At 43.1% G+C, this 20,262-nt stretch overlaps 1 protein-coding gene across 1 annotated transcript in view; it reads right to left on the bottom strand.

Moving 5' to 3' along the window:
* Positions 1–20,262, bottom strand: part of zfpm1 (zinc finger protein, FOG family member 1) — a 104,683-nt gene that overhangs the window by 29,240 nt on the left and 55,181 nt on the right. The gene's annotated exons all lie outside the window — the stretch shown is intronic.

Below are 20,262 nucleotides of genomic sequence, written 5' to 3'. Positions count from 1 at the left end.
GGGGGGGTCGGTCTAAAGTGGCGGGCCTGATAAGAGTGTTTGTCTAACACTCTCCATGTCAAAACACTCATCTATCTTCTCTGTATCTATCCCCACCAGAGAACAACGGACAGACGCTGATAAAATGGCTTTCCCACAGCCAGTTGGGGGTGGGTGAGCGGGTGAAGGAGGTGATGTTGGTGGGTTTGGGGTTATGGAGGGGGAGGAAAAAAAGCAGGAAGAAGTGCGGTTTGGAGAAAGAAAAAAAAGTAGACGTTAATTCAATGAAATGAGTCCTTACAAGCCAAGGAGCGGTTGGAGATATTGTTTTTGCTGTCAAAGAGAGTTTTGTGGCAAAGGCGCACAGGAAGTGGTGTTTTTCTCTTAACTCAGAGCTCAGAGTTGCAATTAGACTGAGCGCAGTATGACGAATAACACACAGGTGCTATACTGAGAACATTCAATAGTAACTGATGGTATCAGTTTTATCAACCTCAGGTTGTGCACTCAGAAAACACACCACAACCAGCCGTGCTTTCTCGTTCTTCTGCCCCTGTGAACAGAAGAGTGTGATACTGATGCCTGATGCCAGACGCAACAGGAGCTGGCCCGACCTGCTGTGCTCGGGTCAGGTTGGGCTGAATTTTTTATTGTGTGACTCGGGTTCTTTTTTTAATCTCTTAACATCCACCAGGTTACCAGTGACCTGCTTAGGTTCAGATTCAGGGTCACACCTACCCCTTTATATAGAATTTGTTCATATTTTGGCATCCAGACAACATTCTGGAAAAAAAACGCATATTCAACATGTGACTAAACTGCAGCTTAACTCTAGTTCTAACTGATTCACTGCGAGTTAAATAGTGCTTAAAATTTGGGCTACATGCACCAAACCCTGGTTCGGGGCATTGTTGGAGGCAGAGTGGGTCAACGTCAGGAGGGGACTTTCACAAATATCCCGTAGTGCCGCTGCAGATCAAATTTAAGGACAAAATGGTTAAACAACTAAAGGCTGCAGTTAGCCGACGCCTAACAATCTGTCCCTTAATTCTGGGGACAGATTGGCCGAGGTTTAATAACCTTTAGAGCAGTGCGTAGGGATGTGCTCACGACCTTTAGCGGCGTGTGGTGCCTGCGCTGCACGCGATGACGCAGGGTTGTTTGATGCTGTCTCTGGGGACAAGGAGAGGGCAGGGACTTCTTGTAAGCCCCTTCTGGCTCCAGTGGTTCACTCCACAGGAGACCCCACTAGAGCGGGATGACACCCTAGGAAGAGGGTCGACCCAGTTGTTGATGCCTGAAAGCCGCCAGGAAATTATTTTCCAGGCGGCTCATTACAGCCCCATGGTAGGGCTTGTGGGACACGAAAACCTCTGGATTGATTCATGGCCCGATTTTATGGAGTGTCAGCTGGTTAACCAGTCGCTGATTCCAAAAAATCTTTTGCACCTGTTACTATTAATGAAGGTCACGTTTGAGCGCATTGGCATGGACCTCATTGGGCCACTTGGATTGAGTACACTTGGATTGTATTAGTTCTGGTGGATAATGTAACACAATATCCCGAAGCAATGCCGCTGCATATCATTTCTGCAAAGAGTGTGGCGTAGGCAGTATTTCTGGTCATCTCCTAAGTTGACATCCCAAAAGAAATACTGACTGACCAGGCCACATAGTTTATGTCTCACACACTAAAAAGAGCTGTACAAATTACTGGGCATTAACTCTGTTTGGACCATCGTCTACCATCCTCAGACTGACAGGCTGGTGGAAGTTCAGAAGTTCATTCATGAGGATGAACTCAACTGGGATCGCTGGTTAGACCCTCTGTTGTTTGCAGTGTGGGAGGTGCCCCAGGCCACTTTCCAGCACCTCAGTTGTTGCGTCCACAACCTGCAAATGTTGCTGCCTACTTGGATGATATTATCATTGACACTAACACTTGCAGGTGGCCGTGGTCCTGGAGTCCCTGAGGTAGGCTGGGCTCATGACCAACCCAAAGAAGTGTGCAGTTGGACAGAGGAAGGTACAATATTTGGGGTACCACTTGGGAGGTAGGCAGGTGCACCCACAGGTTGGGAAAACAACAGCCATCATTTCTTTCCCACACCCCAATACAAAAAGGGAAGTGGTGGGTGTGGCTGATTACTACCGCTGGTTTGTGCCTGGTTTTGCAGAGCTGACCAGCGCCTTGAGTGATCTCAGCTGAAAGGGTTCCCCAGATCGGGTCCAGTGGACAGAACAGTGCCAGGTGACGTGAAGTAGGATCTCTGTGGGGAGCTGCTGCACCACACCTAACTTTTCCCTCCATTTTATCCTGCAGACGGATGCCTCGAACAAAGGGCTTGGGGCGGTTTTGTCCCAGCAGTTAAGGGGGCTGACCGCCCTGTTGTGTAAATCAGCCGGAAGCTGTCAGAGAGACCAGATACAGCACGGTGGAGAAGGAGTGTCTGGCCATCAATTCGGCGGTTGACTCTCTTCGCTATTACCTCTTGGGCTTGGCAGCATGGCTCTCCAGCCTCAGGTGGGTGGTGGAGGTATGTGGCAGAGGTGTGGTCTGCAGGTCCACTGCAGAGGAGGGGTGGTGCAGTGGGCTTGAGGGGGAAGCTGGCATTGCAGCTGGGAGCAATTCAGTAATTACACTCTTCTATTTCAGTGATGCTGAGACCTGGAGGAAGGGAGGACAGGTGGAGACAGCTGGAAAGCTGTCAGGACGATGGACTTAGTGACTGAGAAAAGCACATTTAAATAAAAACACTGTCACAAGCACGCTGGGTGTCTCGAGTCTTTACTGGGGTCACGCACATAGAGTCTGAAGCTACAAAGTATAGCTGGTCTGGACTTGAGACACAAGACAGGTGTCAGATTCTCTTTGGACATGAGATTTCCCGTTTTGAAATCTGATGCTGAGCCAAAAATGAGTCCTCAGTCTGTCCTCCTGGCAGCAGAGTCTGAAGTCCAGTAATCTCCTATCACCCAGTGGGGCCTCAGTTTGGTCACTTTGACCTCTTCCTTATCTCACCACTCCATCAATGTCCAGCCACTCTTTGAGCCATTGGCCAATCCCAACCACATGGAACGCTTATCAGGCTGACCAGCTCTGCTGACCCTAATTGTGAAACGTCATGAGCATTTGACCTTAGTAAGCCAATGCAGATATTAACTTATAAACAAGGCCAACACAAGCATCACGTTGTCAGGTATTCAGCCTCAACATGTTCCAACATTTCCTTTCATGTTAGCTTTTGATGTTGTGACGGGGTCGAGGTTAAACTAACTGTCTAAATGGTTTATAGGATCTGCATGATTGATGTGCAGAGATAAATCAAATACACTGCCTCACAAGTAGCAGACAAAAAAGGGCAAAAAGTCCCAATAAATATGACACTTTTTGTTTACGCTTTGGCTTACTGTGAAGTCACGTTGATTACACAATTAGGGGACCCCGCTGCCATGTTCATTGTTAAATTATGTGATTCTGCCTGCCACCGGGTGCATGCTCTTCAAAGAAAATGAAAGCTCAGTTACACAACCAAAAGAGGAAGAGGGTGAGACTTTAGTTTTCTGCAGCAGCTGTCAGTAGGTACCCCCGGGTAACTGAAAGAGTGGATGGTGGAGAAAATGGAGAAACTGTGGAAACTCCACCCAACAAAAGAAAAGGACCATTGTTTTAAAGATCTAAAGGAGTGAGAGCTGGGGTCTACTGAGCCAACAGCAAGCTAGCCAACTGTTGTTCTGTTTGCTATCAAACATTAAGATCAATGATATAATGACATGATCAGAAATGGTGGACAAAGGTGAGGCTTACATAAGATAAAAAGGAAAAAAAAGAACTTACTCCTCTCACAAAAAGTGCAGTATGGCCAAGTAGGAAAAAGGGAGGCAGAACTCAAAATGCCAAGCTCACCAAACCTGCAGAGCTTATCGCCAAATGGAGGTTAATATAATGGACTGGGAGTTTGTTCACAGGAAGGATAGCTCGCTGGTCAGTCAGTAAAAAGTGTTATTTATTCAATTCTTGGAAAATGTGGGTGTGTACCCTTATATGTGCATGGACATGCTTTTATGTGCATGGACGTGCATGGACGTGTATGGACATGCTTTTATGTGCATGGACATGCATGAGCCCATGCTACTGCCAAAAATAAACCTCAGTTCTATATGAAATAGTGGAAAGAAATCTGTGTTTGGCCTTTTTTAAATAAGAGTGAGGGTGTATTGATTGTGGCTGGCGTAAATCTTTGACTTTGCATAGTTCTCATGTTTGTTACATTATCATCTAACCTCACAGCATTTTGCTGTTTAATGGCAGCAAAAGGTGCAAAAGGCTTGTTGGTCCATTACTGGCACATGCTAGTTGTAGTAGCACATTAAATCTTACCAGGCAGTGGTAATTACAGCTTTTTAAAATTGATGTAAAAGATTTCCTTCTAAGAAATCTTCACACTGGGTATCTTTCACAGGTAAAAGCCTCGATTCTGTGTTTTTACCAATATACAAGTTTACATTAATGGAAACCAAGTGAATGTAACTTGTTAAATATAGTTAGCATCAGTGATGATTCTGTTTAAAAAAACACTGCCTTTTCATTTGAGAGAAAGTCCTATCGGTTCACTCCACTAATGAGTGCTTCTCACTAATCCCAACAGGTTAGCTGTCTTCACTGGGGTAACATGAGGCCTCCTACAATCCTAATCCCTGTTAATTACACTTCCTGCCCACCACAGACCTGCATAATAACCCACCGCTCCTTATCAATATGGCGGCATTCGCTGCTATTACACTTTCTGCTCCACATGATACTACCCCACATTGTAGTCCACACACACACACACACACACACACACACACACACACACACACACACACACACACACACACACACACACACTTATTTTGTTGGATGACCCATTCCAAAAAAACACAGGCCTGGAAGGGCTCGTTATCAATATCAACCAGCTTCTCAGTATCCATGCTGCCCCACTCATTTAGCTCTGACACACACACCCACACACACACACACGCTCGCTTTTTCTTCCACACACACACACATACACACAGGATACACACAGGTACACACATCCAGCATGCACACACCAATACAGCCCCTGTCACCAGCTACCCACACAAAAGCTTATCAATACGGACGCTTCAGCAACCACTGGGGCGTCCAGACCTCTTTGACGAGCCAACACAATAAAACAATCAGTCCGTCATTAATGAAATGACTAACGCAATTAACCGATGAGTGAGGGGAGGGAGAGGACGCACAGAATAATGGTGAGACAGCGAGCCGAGCTGAAGGTGGCAGGCAGCCGTTAGAAGAGAGCAGGACAGTTTTGATTATGTCGTTACAGGATTTATGGATCAGTGCTGCTTTTCTTGTCGTCCCGACAGTTTAATCAGCGTGTTGTCGATGGAAATTACACAAATCAGCGTTATTACAGTTTACAGATTTGCTAATGAGTTTGATATTGATGTATGTACAATATAAAGATGATTAAAACCATAAAAGACGGCACCATCTATTGTTGACTTCATTGATAACTGAAAGGTGAAAAAGCCTGTTGGTCAATAAATGAGGATTCCCCCCATCCTCATCACTCTCACAGAAGGCCTGTATGTGTTAAAAAGACAGAAGCATTCAAAGATTTCAGTCCCGGGCCATAATGCCCGAGGCAGCAGCTGAGATTGTATAGCACATATCGTTAAAGATTTAGCGGTGATTAATTTGGGAGGGGTGGAAGGTTTATGGCTGCCTTGATGAAGTTATTGGTTAGACATGCTTTAGTCCGCAAAGGTCAGTGAATGTAACACTGACTCATGGCTTTATATTGAGCTCATCTTTCATGTTTTAAAGAGATAAAGCTTAAAACGGTGCCACATACCTCACAAACACTAAACATTTGAAGGAAAAAAACCCAAACAAATCTGAAGTGATTGTGAATCCATCAAGTCTTTAATGTTGCTCGTTCATTTTATTACTTTTTTTTGTAAGATTCATTTGCTGGGAAAAAAGTACGAGGAACAAACGTGTTCTTCTATGCTCAGCTGGTTAGATTAATTGTTGATACATCTTCAGGTATATTCAGCTTGGAAGGAAAATTAATTAAACCTGCAGGTGGGCTGTTATCTTAAATGATATGTCATATTATTATTAAATGCTTACTTAGTGGAAACTGTCCACAACTTTGGGAAGGATCCAAAACAGAACTCTCGCCCAGAGATGGGGAAGCAGATTTTGCTGGCTCCAAGGCATCAGAGTTTAATAAGATACTTCAGAAGTTTCCAGTCCGTTCATTTCTTTCCTGTTTTGGAAACAATAACTTGAGGGGTGGCTTTTAGTTGTATTGGAGGCCCAAACTGAAGAAATGCTGGTTTCACAATGAGTTTTTATACCATTGAATCTTTACAATGTCACCGACGGGGGGGGTGTCCTTATATGGTAACAGCTATGGCTGTTTAAATTCTCTGATGATGATGAGGGGTGCCAATCAGAAGAAAGTGTTCTTAAATGGCTAAGAGCTAAAACAGGTTTTTTGGGACAGCAGAGAGAGCGAGGGGCTGAATTGGCCCTAGGATAATACAAAGAGGAATCATTTTGAACTGTTAATCATGCAAAGCTACCAAGGAAAAAAATTACAGTGCTAGAAATTATATAAGGTCTAATTTAAAATGATCTGCTACATTTTGATACACATGGATCAGGCTTAACATTATGACCACCTGTCTAATACCAAACCAATCCTGAACTGTCTTTGTTCCATTTCAGGGAATCACATTATTCCCGTGCATGTACACCTGCAACAATGCTTAGTTAGGTGATACATGTCAGAAGGTTGGCTAAAGCATCACAGGACCCGTTTGCCTTTTTCCCATAGTTGAGCCTGATGCCAGGTGTTCCCCAGTCAAAGGAAATATGATTCATCAGACCAGGCCACCTTCTTCCGTTACTCTGTAGCCTAGTTGTGATGCTCCCGTACCCACTGTTGGTACAGGGGATGGGCACCCTGACTGGTCTGCAGATATGCAGCTCTATGTGCAGCAAACTGCGATGCTCTGAAACCGTTCTATCAGAACCAGCATTAACTTAGCATCAAGCTCATCTGTGTGATTCTCTTCCCACATGCATCAATGAGACCTGACACGTGACCCTTTAGCTGGTTCACACCGTTCCCACACTCACATACTGACCGCTGAAGATCGGGAACACCGCACAAAGCTCCAGCTTTGGCGATATTCTGACCCAAACATCACAACTTGGCTCTCACCAAATTTACTCAAGTACTTACGCCTATTTTTCCTGCTTCTAACATTAACTTTGAGGAAAATTTTTCACTTTCACTGCATAATATATCCCACCCACTTACAATTGCCCTGATGAAGAGATAATCAGTGTAATTCTCTTCACCTGCCAGTGGTTATAATATTATGCCTGATCATTATAATTACTGCATGACGGTGAATGACTAGATTTTCTACTGAGCCCTGTCCCCTTAAATTTAGATTCCCAACAGCTAAAAACTACTCTGGTTCAAGGGAAGCCTTTCTTTCACACAAACAAGTTGTTAAACAGAATATCTTTCTAGTTTATTCTGTGACTTTCATATATTATCATTTTACATAATGGGAAATGATCAAAAAAAGAAAAAGCAAAGCCACATGAGAGCACTGTACCTGCTCATCCTAGGGACCGAGTATCCTCAACAAACAGCCTGCCCTTACTGGATATCAGTGAAGAATAAGTGGTGAAAAGAGAAAGGTGTAACCCTACACTGATGTTCTTCTCTATCCGGCCTAATTGATTTTTAAAAAGACTATTGTTGATATCAAATGAGCACATCGCACCAGAGCCATTGATTTTTTGACACCATACAACAGGAAATCTTTATCTGCGTGCTGCTCCGACCCCGCACTAATAGGTGGGGTTTAACCTCTGCTGAATGACAAATCCCAACACCTCCCCTTCCTTACACTGTTCTCGCTTCGGCCCTTATGGGAAACACACAGCAAATACTTCAGTTTGGTTAGTATTAGAAAAACGAATGGGGCCTGTGCTCTGTGTTTACACAAAGTGTTAAATCATTACTTTGTCTGCCAAGTCTGCAGGTTGAAAACAATACAGAATGCATTTCAAGTCCCCAGAGAGCCATGTGCTGGACCACCAACCTGAGGAACTGTGTGCAGACTGCAGAAAGAAATACATACTGAACACACAGAGACAGCTGACAATCAACTATTATACAGCACTAAACCGGAGTACAATCTAAACATAAATGTTTAAAAAGCACCATGTTAGTTCAAGCAGGCTCAGCTGATTCTACTCTACATACACAGTTGGCAAATCTCAAAGGAAGCTTTATTTAAGCTACTTGAGCCTGCCTCCAACTCTACGTCACTGCAAGCCACTTTGCACCCCAGCTCCTCCTTTCATGCTGTGTCAGTCTTAAACAATGTCATATCTGTATATCATAGTCATATCAGTCTTGCCTTTATCTACGTAAATGGGTGGAGAAGCCAGAGAACACAAATGAACCACCAAATATAAATTATTAGCTGACAGAAACGACAATCTTTGTTTGACTGAAGCTTTTTCTTTGTAAAAGGTTATGTATGTATGCAAGGGAAACGTGGTATCCCCCCCCTCTCACCAAATAGTCTGTATTGATTATGAAACAGTGGTGAAAAATTACCTCTAACATATTGTATTGTGTCATATAGTGGTGTTTTTCAGATATAAGCCAGTTAGATGCAGGTGAGTGCTGGGATCTTCCATGATTGCATCTTCTACAAAGAGTAGGCCGTCCTGAATGAATGACGTCAGTATGCATCAAATCACATCCTACATATGGCACCACATTAGATGTTTACATGAATGAAAAATACATATTGATTGAGTCACCTTTATGTGTTAAACGTTTTTCTCAAAAATTCAATTTCAGTTCAATGAATTCTCTCCAGCTTTTCTCATTAATGGCCACTCCTGTCATTTATAAAGCTGGCTGATAAAAGACCTCAATCTTACAAGAAGCACGACCTGATTGCGCGTCCTTTTCTCTTTCTCTCCATGATCTTCCACGCTGCACCCCTGGGTCCCTGGAGTCCAGCAGGCTCAGCTCAGCAGCAGATAGACATTTCTGGGATAGGCATCTACTGCTCAGGACCACGCAATCATTTCCATTTTACCCTCTGTTGCACAGGCAAGATAAGACACCTGCGTAGTCCCGCTAATCAGATGAGCTTCAACAGAACTTTATCATTGACATTTACCACTGTTTACCCAACTAATTTCTCTTAACTGCACTGCTGAACTTTTATCTACAAAATACATACACCACCAGAAAAGAGCAAGAAGCAAACATGCAAATTCACAAATATGCGAAGAAAGATAAACTGTGTGTGTGTGTGTATGCGGAAGGGGGGGGGAATAAAGCAGTTTTCTGTTCAGAGGACGAAGGGGGTGACAGGACTACTGTTGATGAGATGAGTCCTCCACACCGTCCACCTCAGTGGAGACAAATGAATGCAAAGAATACCGACATTCACATGCAACGACTTGATTTTGGAATTCAGTCTCCTGACTGTTGGGAAGTTTTATTGCTGATAAACCATCTCTGTGCGCCAGTCTGAGAGAAGAGCAGCAGCATCATCCAACCGGTCACAAGATCGCCCACCGACAGCGTGGGAATCACCGTAAACCATCACAATATGTTGCAACAATATCACTATACAATGATTCTGAAATACCAGCTGCAGGATGATCTTCTTCTGCGTGTGCTTATGCAAGTAGCTAAAAATAAGCAACCTCAAATAGTGAGATAAGTGTGTAACTCTAAAATCAGCAGCTTTACCTTTAGGTGAAGCTTGTCACACTTACGATCTGGTGTGTGAATATGGTGGGTAAAGCTCTACTTTCCCACACCTCGAGTATTTTTATGCTACAAACAGAAGCCGGGTGGGACTTTTGAGTTGTGTGGCTGACATCCCAGTATCAGCATTATCTACTCTGTGACATCATACAGTTGCAAGAGTAGAAAAAAACTGTCTGAAACAAAGTGTTTGGAGCCTGAGCTTTTGCCTCGTGAGGTTTCGTTTTATATATGTTGAACTCGTTATCTGACATTTTGACCGGGACCTGAGGAATCTGTGTTTCATTTATATTGTGTCGATGGTGGAAGGACAGTAAAGCTGAGTCTGATTTAGTACGAGCAAAAGAACACAGAACTAGAACAGAGAAGGAGAGAACAGGTTCCCTTTAAGATTCTGAAATGATAACAAACTTTATTCAAATCTCACCCTGAGGTCGAAAGTTGCTTTGACACACGTGATATCTTGATGATATGGTACACACATTTTATGTTTATGAACTCATGCATGGCTGTTAGTGTGGTTAACCACAGGGGTCCCCAGTGGCCCGGTGAACTGCTGGGAAAACACTGGCCCTCTCTTTTTACCCACGACTCTCTGTGTCGATCATGCAGGGCTCTTTCTAACGAGCACCGCTCATTTTAAATGGAGAGTCAAAGCATATGGAGGCGTTCGCTGCAGCCTGGCTGGCCCGTTCCTGTTATCGAAGCTAAATCCACCATTTTTCAAAGGCTGCTGAGCGCTGCGAGACGCTGCCTGTTGAGTGTGATTAAAACAAATGAAGCATCAATGCGGCTCATAATTTATTGTTTTGATTTAGAGAAATGAAATCTAAAAAAGCCTGTTCGTTTGTCCGTATCGTCTGCACGCCAGGTTCGCATCTTGGATATGTGATGTGCATTTTAAAAGGTCAGGTACTGTTTAGCCTTCAATGACATGTTTTAAGCCCTCGATGTGTAGACACACAGATAGAGCGCTCGATGCTGCTGCTAGTCTGCTACTGCTCACAGTAGAGTGAGCAGAGTCTCCATCCATAGAGTCATCATCTTCAGTTCTATTTCTGTCTCTTTTTTTAAATAAAATGTGTGCACCGCTCGTAGAGAGTCAGTGTAACATATGTTTTTGGGGTTATTTGCAGAATGGGCAGACTGGGTTGCAATTTTCTCAAAGAAAAAGAAAAAGGTATGAAATATAATAAAAGATTTCACATCCAAACACAACACGAGTGAGTGACTGAAGCTCTTTGCTCAGGAAACTAAAGTCAAAAGAAACAAAATTAAAGCCGCTGTGGACGACAGCTGCTGGCTCATAGAGGCTGCAGAGCAGAACAGGGATGACTGTCATTGGATTTCCAAGACGTCACGTTAGAGTTCAAAAGTAGGTGATTATTTGATCGGCTACTTTTCACCAAGTACTTATCAAATAAAATATGTGCGGATTTATTACAGAGTCATTTAATATTTCAATTAAGAATGGCCACTGAAAGGAGCCACATAGGTATGTGCACGTCTCTCCTCTGAATCTGAGTCACGACTCGATGAGAAAGACTGACATCTTGGAAGTAATTTTAAAACAGAACCGTAATGTGGAGGAAAAAACCCGCAATTCTAAATGTGTGTGTGTGTGTGTGTGTGTGTGTGTGTGAGGGCACATACTTCACAAGTATAGCCTGTCCCTTATTCACTCCCACCTCATTCTCTCCCAGCCATCTCCCTCTCTCTGTTGCAGCCTGTCACAAATTGAAAGTGGAGACCTTCCAGAAACTACCCCTGATAATCACACATAAATTAATTAGAAAATGTTTCTTGACATTCTCTATGCACAGATGGGGAGAGGAGAAAAGACTGAGGCAAAGCCACAAAATTAATTGTACGGTATGTGACTCCGATAATTAATTCAATCATTAATTCATGTCTGCTTTAACAACTCCTTCTGGCTCCTGCAAAAAAGGACATTTCAATCAGGCCGGTATCGGCAGCGCGGGCGCGCAGAGGAGACGAGTAAAAGTTAAAGAGTGATAGACCAGCTCGACGCACTCGGGGTCATTTAGAGGTTCGCCAATTAAACGGAGCAGGAGAGCAGCTGAGTGAAGTGAACAAACAGAGGGAACATGAGGAGGGATGTAAAACACTGATTCACTGAGTACACAAATACTGTTTGCCACAGCATCTTCCTGCAATATATGTGTTTAATGGCTGAAAAGGAAGCCTGGACACAGAGAGTGAGAAGACTTTATGATTCGTTTATTTTTGGCCTGACCTACATAATCTTGACTTTATATTCCTGCTGCTTCAAGAAAACCACGTCACTTTAAAGCAATAAAAGGTAGCCGAGACAGAAAGCTATTTTTTTCCTTTACAGAATTCTTCCTGCTCTGCTGCTGTAATCCAACATGTTTTAGCTGTACAATATTTGTTTTACTTTCATTTTAAAAAGTAATTATAGCCAGTATGCAGCACTGAATGGCCCATTAAGAATCAAAGCTGTAGGGTAGATGGGGCGGGGCAAATTCCCCGTGCTATTAAATGTTGAAAATATACAAAGTTATATACTTAAATTCTTCCGTATGGTTAGCTTCTGTTGTTGCAGTGGTCGCCCTAAACCGCTTGCTTGGGAAAACAAGTGATTGTTGTCTAATAAAGGAAGGAAACTGGTGAGCAAGAGATACTGCAGAGGAGACAGAGAGAGAGAGAGAGACAGGACATGATAAGAGAGAGATATTGCAAGGATGGGGAAAATGAGCAGAAGGCAGAGGACGAGTGTGTCGGGGATTTTCCTCTCCATGCTTCTTTTTTACATCATGCTACAGCCTCAGTGGAGCAGAACAAAAAAAAGTGGGGGGAAAAACCCTCACGAGCCTTGACATTTGTTTTTACTAGTATGATGGATCGATCTGGCATGGTTCCTATGAAGTATTAGTGAATAATGTTCGAGCATCAGCCCATTTTTGGGCTTTAATTCTCGTTCGGGATCTCGACCCGACCCCTCGGTTCATCCTATGCCTGAAAGAAGATCTGCAGCAATGCTTAAATTTGAAATACATGACATGACGGCTGGTGTGTAGTATGAAATGAATGAAAGTTATTCTATGAATTTGGATAGATTTCTGTAGTTTGCATTGCATGAAAATATCATTTAAAAGCCATCTTATAATATTTATTAGTCAGCCATCAGTATTGCATTTATACATCCCATTTATTGCAGTTTTAATATCTCTTGTGATAACATATGTTCTCTTATATCTGTTTATCTGTTTATTACGGGCACTGAGCAGCGTACCCAGACGCTCCACAGATAGCACAAAAAGCTGGCAGAATATTCATAAAGCATAAAGCGACGGCAGGTGAACGTGCAGTTACGGCGTTATCAGCCTTTATGTCCACTTTACTACAGTGACACAGTTTGGAAGTCTTGAACTTTACTCCGAGTTCCAACTGTATCCACCGGAGGTTGAAGCAGTGTAGCTGTCCCCGTTCTAAATGGGCATGGATGGAGGCAATTGAGCGGCCTGGTGCGTTAAACACAATCATGTGCCTGAGTGTATTTTTGTGCGAGAGGAAGGTATGCAGATTGTAGTGTGGTGGTTGCAGAAGAGGCCAAGCATCTGATAGGCAGGTAATCAAGCGTGCCAACATCCTGTCCCAGCCACCAGCACCAGGCAGGCCTGCAGTGGGCTCACACATTGGGTGCACGGAGAACTGCTGGGCTGATAGCAAGCCGGACAGCACAGAGAAATGTTCCTCTAGATTAGGGCCTCATGCCTATCAATCATCAGGAATGGAGGAGGGGAGAGACACATCGCAGGCAGGCTGGAGAAAGGAGATGGGAGAGGAGAGTGTGACAGAGTGTGTGTGTCAGTTAGAATATGTGGTGTAGATCAGGAGTGGGTGATTGAAACGAGGGCAGAGCCTGCTGCTGGCTCACGAGCGTCGACTCCCAAGTTTACGAAATACAACTTCTCACTGCAAACGAGTTTTCCTGTTGAGTTTTGACCTGGCAAACGTAAGAGTGGGAACTACTTTGTGTTACAGTAGCCTAAAAGTCACCAAACTGGACGGATTCATGAGACAGAATGAGACACCTTCTCCAACAGTGCACAGTGCAGCATTTCAGCGTGTCAGAATGGGGAAATCATTGTCTATTTCTTTAATCATTAAAACAGAGCTACAATCGGTGGCATTACAGAGAACTGAGGGCTTTTTAAAATTGTACATTAACCAGACCCAACTCAACGCAGGAGTAGAGAGTTTAAATTTGAGTGTTTATTTTTTCTCTTTTCTAAGATAATGAGTAAAATTTACGACATTTCAAACTCAAATCAGTTCTCGGTTATCCTAAAACCCCCAAACAGCTGGACTAAACAAACAAGTAACAGGATGAAGTGATTTTCAGCTACATTGAACTCTCGTTTGTCTGACATATAGTAAGTCTGCAATGAAGCCACGCAGGAGCAGCAAGTTTAACGTTTCAAGTATCCGACGTCCAACTCTGATTGGCCTTTATTTAACCGTTTAATATCCCAGGTATGCTCTCCCTGTGTCCGTGTCCCAAAATCCAAAAACATGCAGTTAGTCTTTGGAAGAGTCTTGACTTGAAAGATAACATCTACTAGTTTCAGAAGCTGCACTCGTTTAGCATGTAGCAAAAATCCACCCGAACCATAAACCTACCAGTAACCTGGTAGATGTAAAAAGGTTAACGTAAAAATATTCCTTGAAATATTTGCTTGTTTTATGTTTGTTTTATTGGGTTTGTACAAAACAAGCTTCCACCAGACTCCTTTCTGAACTCTGAGGGGAATCAAACTCGCTGACAAGACATGCCCGGTGGACACATGACAACCAAATCATCACTCTAAAGCATTGTGACTGACAGGTGAAATTGACAGTGAGCTTGCAGGGACACCCTCCTCCTGAGAGACATGGGAGTCTGCTGGCTGCAGATATGGAGGAAGGTTAGGGAGCAGACGGAGTGAGAGTACAGTACGTATCAAGTGAGGGACAAATGGGCACAGGTCAGCCCCGTTTTACCTGCACCCGCAACTGATCGGTGAACAATACTCTGTAATTCAATGGCTAAAAATGAGGCACCAGTCGTGGCATCCCAACTGTAACGTTTAGCTTCTAACTCAGACTGTCCAAAACAAGCAATGAGGTTTTGCCTTGTGTTACTCACATAAAGAGAGTCGCTGGAGTCTTTCACGACCATTATGCAAACCACAAATATCTTCCCCCTAGCAGACAATGGGAGAACTAGGCTACTTCCTTAAAGTTTAGAAATCCTAAAAGTTTGGTGACTGAAGCTGATGAAGCTTTGATTTTACAGGAACATCAGGGGCATCAGACTTGGCCGCAATCCATCAGACCAGGGGTAGGCAACTCCAGGTCTCGAGGGCCGGTGTCCCTGCAGGTTTTAGATGTGTCCTTGAACCAACACAGCTGATTTAAATGGCTAAATTAGCTCCTGCAGTTCTCCAGAGGCCTGGTAACGAACTAATCATGTGATTCAGGTGTGTTGACCCAAGGTGAGATCTAAAACCTGCAGGACACCGGCCCTCTGGGCCTGGAATTGCCCACCCCTGCATCAGACGCTGGTTAAAGGAGACTTGCTGTGCTCATTTTCAGCTTCGTATTTTAATTCAAAGCAGCTTTGGATGATTTATGTTTAATGTAATCCTTAGTTATCTTATAATGGATCTCGGTGAAGCTCCTGAGTTCATGCAAGCTGTTTTAGCTCCACCCCCTTTAAGGCCATGCTTCCTTTTAGCCAGCTTTCTTCTGATTGGCTGCCTCTTGCAAACAGAGGGTTCGATCAGCAGATGGACGGGGTTTGTGTTTTTCACAGCCATAAATCGAAGAGCTGGAGATGTTAAATATGTGCAGGATATATAACAGAAAATGTAGCCACAACGCCGACAAAGTCTGACTCTTCTTGGAGCTCGAGGAAAGCTAGAGTCGGAGGGCATGAATAAATTAGCAACCCATCAAACAGCTGTTGAGATATTTCAAAATGGCAGACTTACTCCACCACAGGCAGGTCATCCCTAAAGCCAAGCCTCTAGCATGGCTACAAACTGTATTTTAACCCAGAGCCAATGGCTGACTGTCATTTCTTCATATTATCTCTCCGTCATCCCTCTATCTCTTAACCTCACTCGCTTTCCTGTTCCTCAATTCTAATTTCACTATCTGAATTTTACCTCTTAAAATCTCTCGCCCCCCCCATCTCTCGCTCTCATTGATCCTTAAACCTTAACCCCTCTTTCACCCTTCATTAGTTATCTCTGCACTCTAAACTGAATAATGTACTTCTATATTCTAACCCGCTCCGTCTTAAACCTCCCTCCCTCTCTTTCTTCTCACCTGTCCCCATATTAATTCTTTCCTTTCTTCACGCCGCCCTATTTCCTTCTTTCTTGAGCCTATTCTAACCCTTCATCCCTCCATCCCTTTCACCCCTCTTAACCTCGACGATGGAGATGATATCTCGTCTTTGACACTGGGAGTTAACCGTCTATGCTCCTGGTTGACCAGATAACAGATAGCACACAGGGAAATGCACACATTCACACATTTAAGCCCGAACATAGAGCGCGTGCAGCAAAACACACTGTACCAAAATGTGAGGAGTGTCTTAGAATCAAAGTTTTACCTGCACAGATATTTGATAAGGAAACTACTGAAAATAAATTCAAAATAATTTGAACTCGAATAATTTCACATTCCTTTAAATGCACCGAAAAGGGATTAAAAAAATACAGCTGGAAGACAAGATGAGACGAGATATGAACTGCAACTTCACTGCTTGGTTGAGGCAATTCTGAAATTCTGTTAATGACTTAAGCTGCACACTGGAGCAAGTTTCCCTGTTAAATTACAGTAAAGTGCTGGCAGCTACATACGCCGGTGTTATTTTACGGTGTAGCTACTGTAAAAACATGAATGTAAGCTGTGGGGAATCAGCTGGACAGCTGTGTGTTTTGTTTTTGTGGTGTTTCTACTCTTATCACCATAAACATGTTTTTAATGTGACGAGTGTGAAATATTGTTTAATTGTGACAGAAGCTCAGGATACGTTTCCATTTTAAATCATTAATGTACTGGTTACCAGATGTATTTATTTAATTACATATTCAGTTATATATTATTTCTGCTTTGCACTTTCCCTTACATTGTATTTATTGCTGTATACATATTTCTCTGTATATGGCACGATTCAGAAGGAGAACAATGCAGACAAACTAGATAAATAAATATTAGTACACAATATCTGAAGTGCAAGTATGAAGATAAATACATGCATGAGCAAATTAATTCATTTAATTCGTGTCTAAATTCAGTTTCAACAAGATTTTGTGCATGAAGAATGAATTATTAAATCATTGATTTATGTATTTCTGGTGATTTTAATTCTGAAATAATAATGTGGACTGAACACTGCAGGCTGCTGCACTGCATTCCTGATGACAGTCTATAGATATCAGACTCTGAGGTCCAGGATTTGTATAAATAGCTCCACAAAGAGACGGGCGAACCTGTAGCAGAGCAGAAAAGTGGAAGCTTTTACACAAACATCTTATCCTGCAGTTGCTGCATTCAGCCATCCATGACTAGATGGATCAAACTGAGAAACAAAGGTCTTATCACATGTGGACAAAGTGATGAGGGAGCACCTTGTGCTGCGGTGATTTTCAGGGAGGGGTGGGCCTGTGGGGGTGGGGGTGCTGCCATGCTCAGTATGCAAATGTGACACCACCAACATCTCCCGTTTCTCAGCCCAAATAAATTAGACTCTCAGCAGTGATAATATGCATATAGTGCGACTTCATGCTCCATTATAATTAACTACTGCTTGATAACCCAACACCCATCCACATTACACGCACAGACACACGCATGCAGCCACACACAGTGCCTGGTAAATAATAATAACCATTATTACGCCTGCCATTATAATGCTTTATTGGAGGTAATTTACATAACTCTGCAGAGAAGGATAAGGACCGAGGAGTGCTGGGCAAGCAGGAAAGCACTCGCCTCGCTCAGCTGGCTTCTCGGGGCCTCTGGAGTAGACAAGATGTCAGAGGGTGAGGGGACCTTCTTTGTAATCTGTGCTGCAAACTTTAAGCGGCTCGGAAGCAACACAGAAAATGCAATTTGCTACACGCTTTTCAAATTGAACTGAAAAGCTTAGAATTTGATGGAACATAAGTAAATAACTCGTGACTGTGCTTTTATTTACAAGACCTCACCGTGGAGGTCAATTATCTTCTCCGTCCCAGAGGTCTCTGTACAAGGGCCGGTTTTTCCCCTGATATTAAAACACAGTCCATTTTTAATCTATGGCACATTCATCAGTGAGAGTGGGGCTGGTACTTCACTAAGAGTCACCGACTCGTCACAACCAGCCTCTCATCCAGTCTTGAGAGCGTTGATTGGATGAGGAAACATTTTACTTTTGGCTTTCAGATCACGTCACGGCTCGTGACGGAGATTTAAAATGTTTATTAAATTTCTCTGACTCATGTGGTTAAGGGTTGTTTTGGCCTTACAGCTGCGTAACTGTAAAACTGATCGTTATGGTGGAAACAGCCTCTACTATAACAAAATAAATACTGACGATGAGCTACTGCACCATCTCACAGCTGTCTTTGTCGGCAAGATGTGCATAAACCTGAGTGCTGTGATTGTTACTTCAGTTAGACCTCGCCTGCTGTGGTGACGTGGTTTGTTAAATTGTTTAGCCAGCATGAGGCCTGAGAGTCTTGCACCTGCCAATCACCTGTGACGAGCACTCATCTTTATGGTGATCGTGAAAACATGGCAGCATTCCCGTAAATGTGCGGAGCAGGTATTAAAGGACTTACAGCAAAGGTTGAAAGAAATGGGAAGCAGGTAAGCAGGTAAGCACTTGCCTGACTTGTCATGGAGGTGAAGATGAAAAGTGAACTACCTTCATGGTGAAACCCGCATAAGGAAAGGTGGTTTTATGGTATAAATCTACAGTAATCAACAGGAGATTAAAGTAGGAGTAGCAGAATAATGCTAACCAAACACCTGGCAGGGTTTATCTTTTCTTTACGACGAGTAATTCAACATTTCTTACTGCAGAAGCTGCTGTTGCAGCTTTTTGCAGGTACACTATAACAGTGCACGCTGGCAAATGTAGCTACCAGTACTTTACTGTACGCTAAAGTTATAATTTGCATCATGTCTTGCTCTGCTTTGTTATATCATTGGATATAAAATGTCATTACTGGATCCTGTTAACTTTTTAGACCTTTTAGGTGTAAATGCACACGATTCAAGGTACTGGAGGTACAGTCAAAGTGACCTTTGAGCACCAGATCTAATCACTTCATCCTTGAGCCTAAATGAACACATTTAGGAGAAAAAATAATCAGAGACATTCCTGAGCTACTGTGCTCACATGAACGGGGTGGGACAGTGTAAAGCCCAACAACATAAAGCCGTCTTAAGTGACAGTGAACCTTTGTGGTTGGGGGCAGGGTTACGTACTAACTTCATCACATGCCGAGTTGTAATTTTCTTACATTTCCAAGTATTTTGGAGCCTTGTTAAACTATGACTCACATTTTCTGGCCTTTTACAGATGAAGCATTTAATTCAGAAAACAATCAAAGCAATGAGCTGATTGTTTGCTGCAGCTGTAGACCGATGGCAACCTGACCGTAGGGAGAAAATGCTTCAAGGTACAAAAATGTATTTTCTAATTTATTACTCTGCCATTTAGCCAGTTAGGTGTTTTTTTAATAAACTCAACTAAAACAATGAGTTGACTTTCACAATAGCTGAAATGAGTTTTCTCTCAATAATTGATTTGTTAATTAACTTTGTATTAGGAAGACTCAGCTCAGTCACTCGGTTTATTGGGCACCAGCGGGTACACGGAGGATCCTGGCATGATGTTTCTATGACAGGAAAGACATTTAAAGTTCAGTTATTTCGTCCATCATCACGGATATATAGCACATCAAACTTTTGCAATATGTTCCCCTTGCCCAGTGACAATGGGTTTATATACAGCATGGCATGTGGGGAACACCAGCCAGCCAGCGAATGACAAGGGATTACTGTGACATCCATTTGCATATCAAGAATTTTAAGCAGTGAGGGAGAAAATATCAAACCCTCCAGCCTGCAAGGTCACTCAAATGATAGTTTTTTTCTTCTCTTCATAATTTATTTTGCATATCATGCAGTTTGGACACACTGTAGATTAAAAAGGCGGCTTTAGCATATCATACCATCCCTGATAGGAAGCAGCTCCCACCTAGACTTCTCCTAGACACCATGCCACCACCACCCTCATCAAAATGGTTGAGGGGACACACACACACACACACACACACACACACACACACACACACACACACACACACACACACACACACAC

This window comes from Haplochromis burtoni, unplaced genomic scaffold (assembly GCF_018398535.1).
Source record: "Haplochromis burtoni strain Fernald_Lab_line unplaced genomic scaffold, NCSU_Asbu1 Contig_229, whole genome shotgun sequence".
Classification (NCBI taxonomy): domain Eukaryota; kingdom Metazoa; phylum Chordata; class Actinopteri; order Cichliformes; family Cichlidae; genus Haplochromis; species Haplochromis burtoni.
Note: the sequence above shows the minus strand (reverse complement) of the source record. Positions and strands in the feature narration are given on the sequence as shown.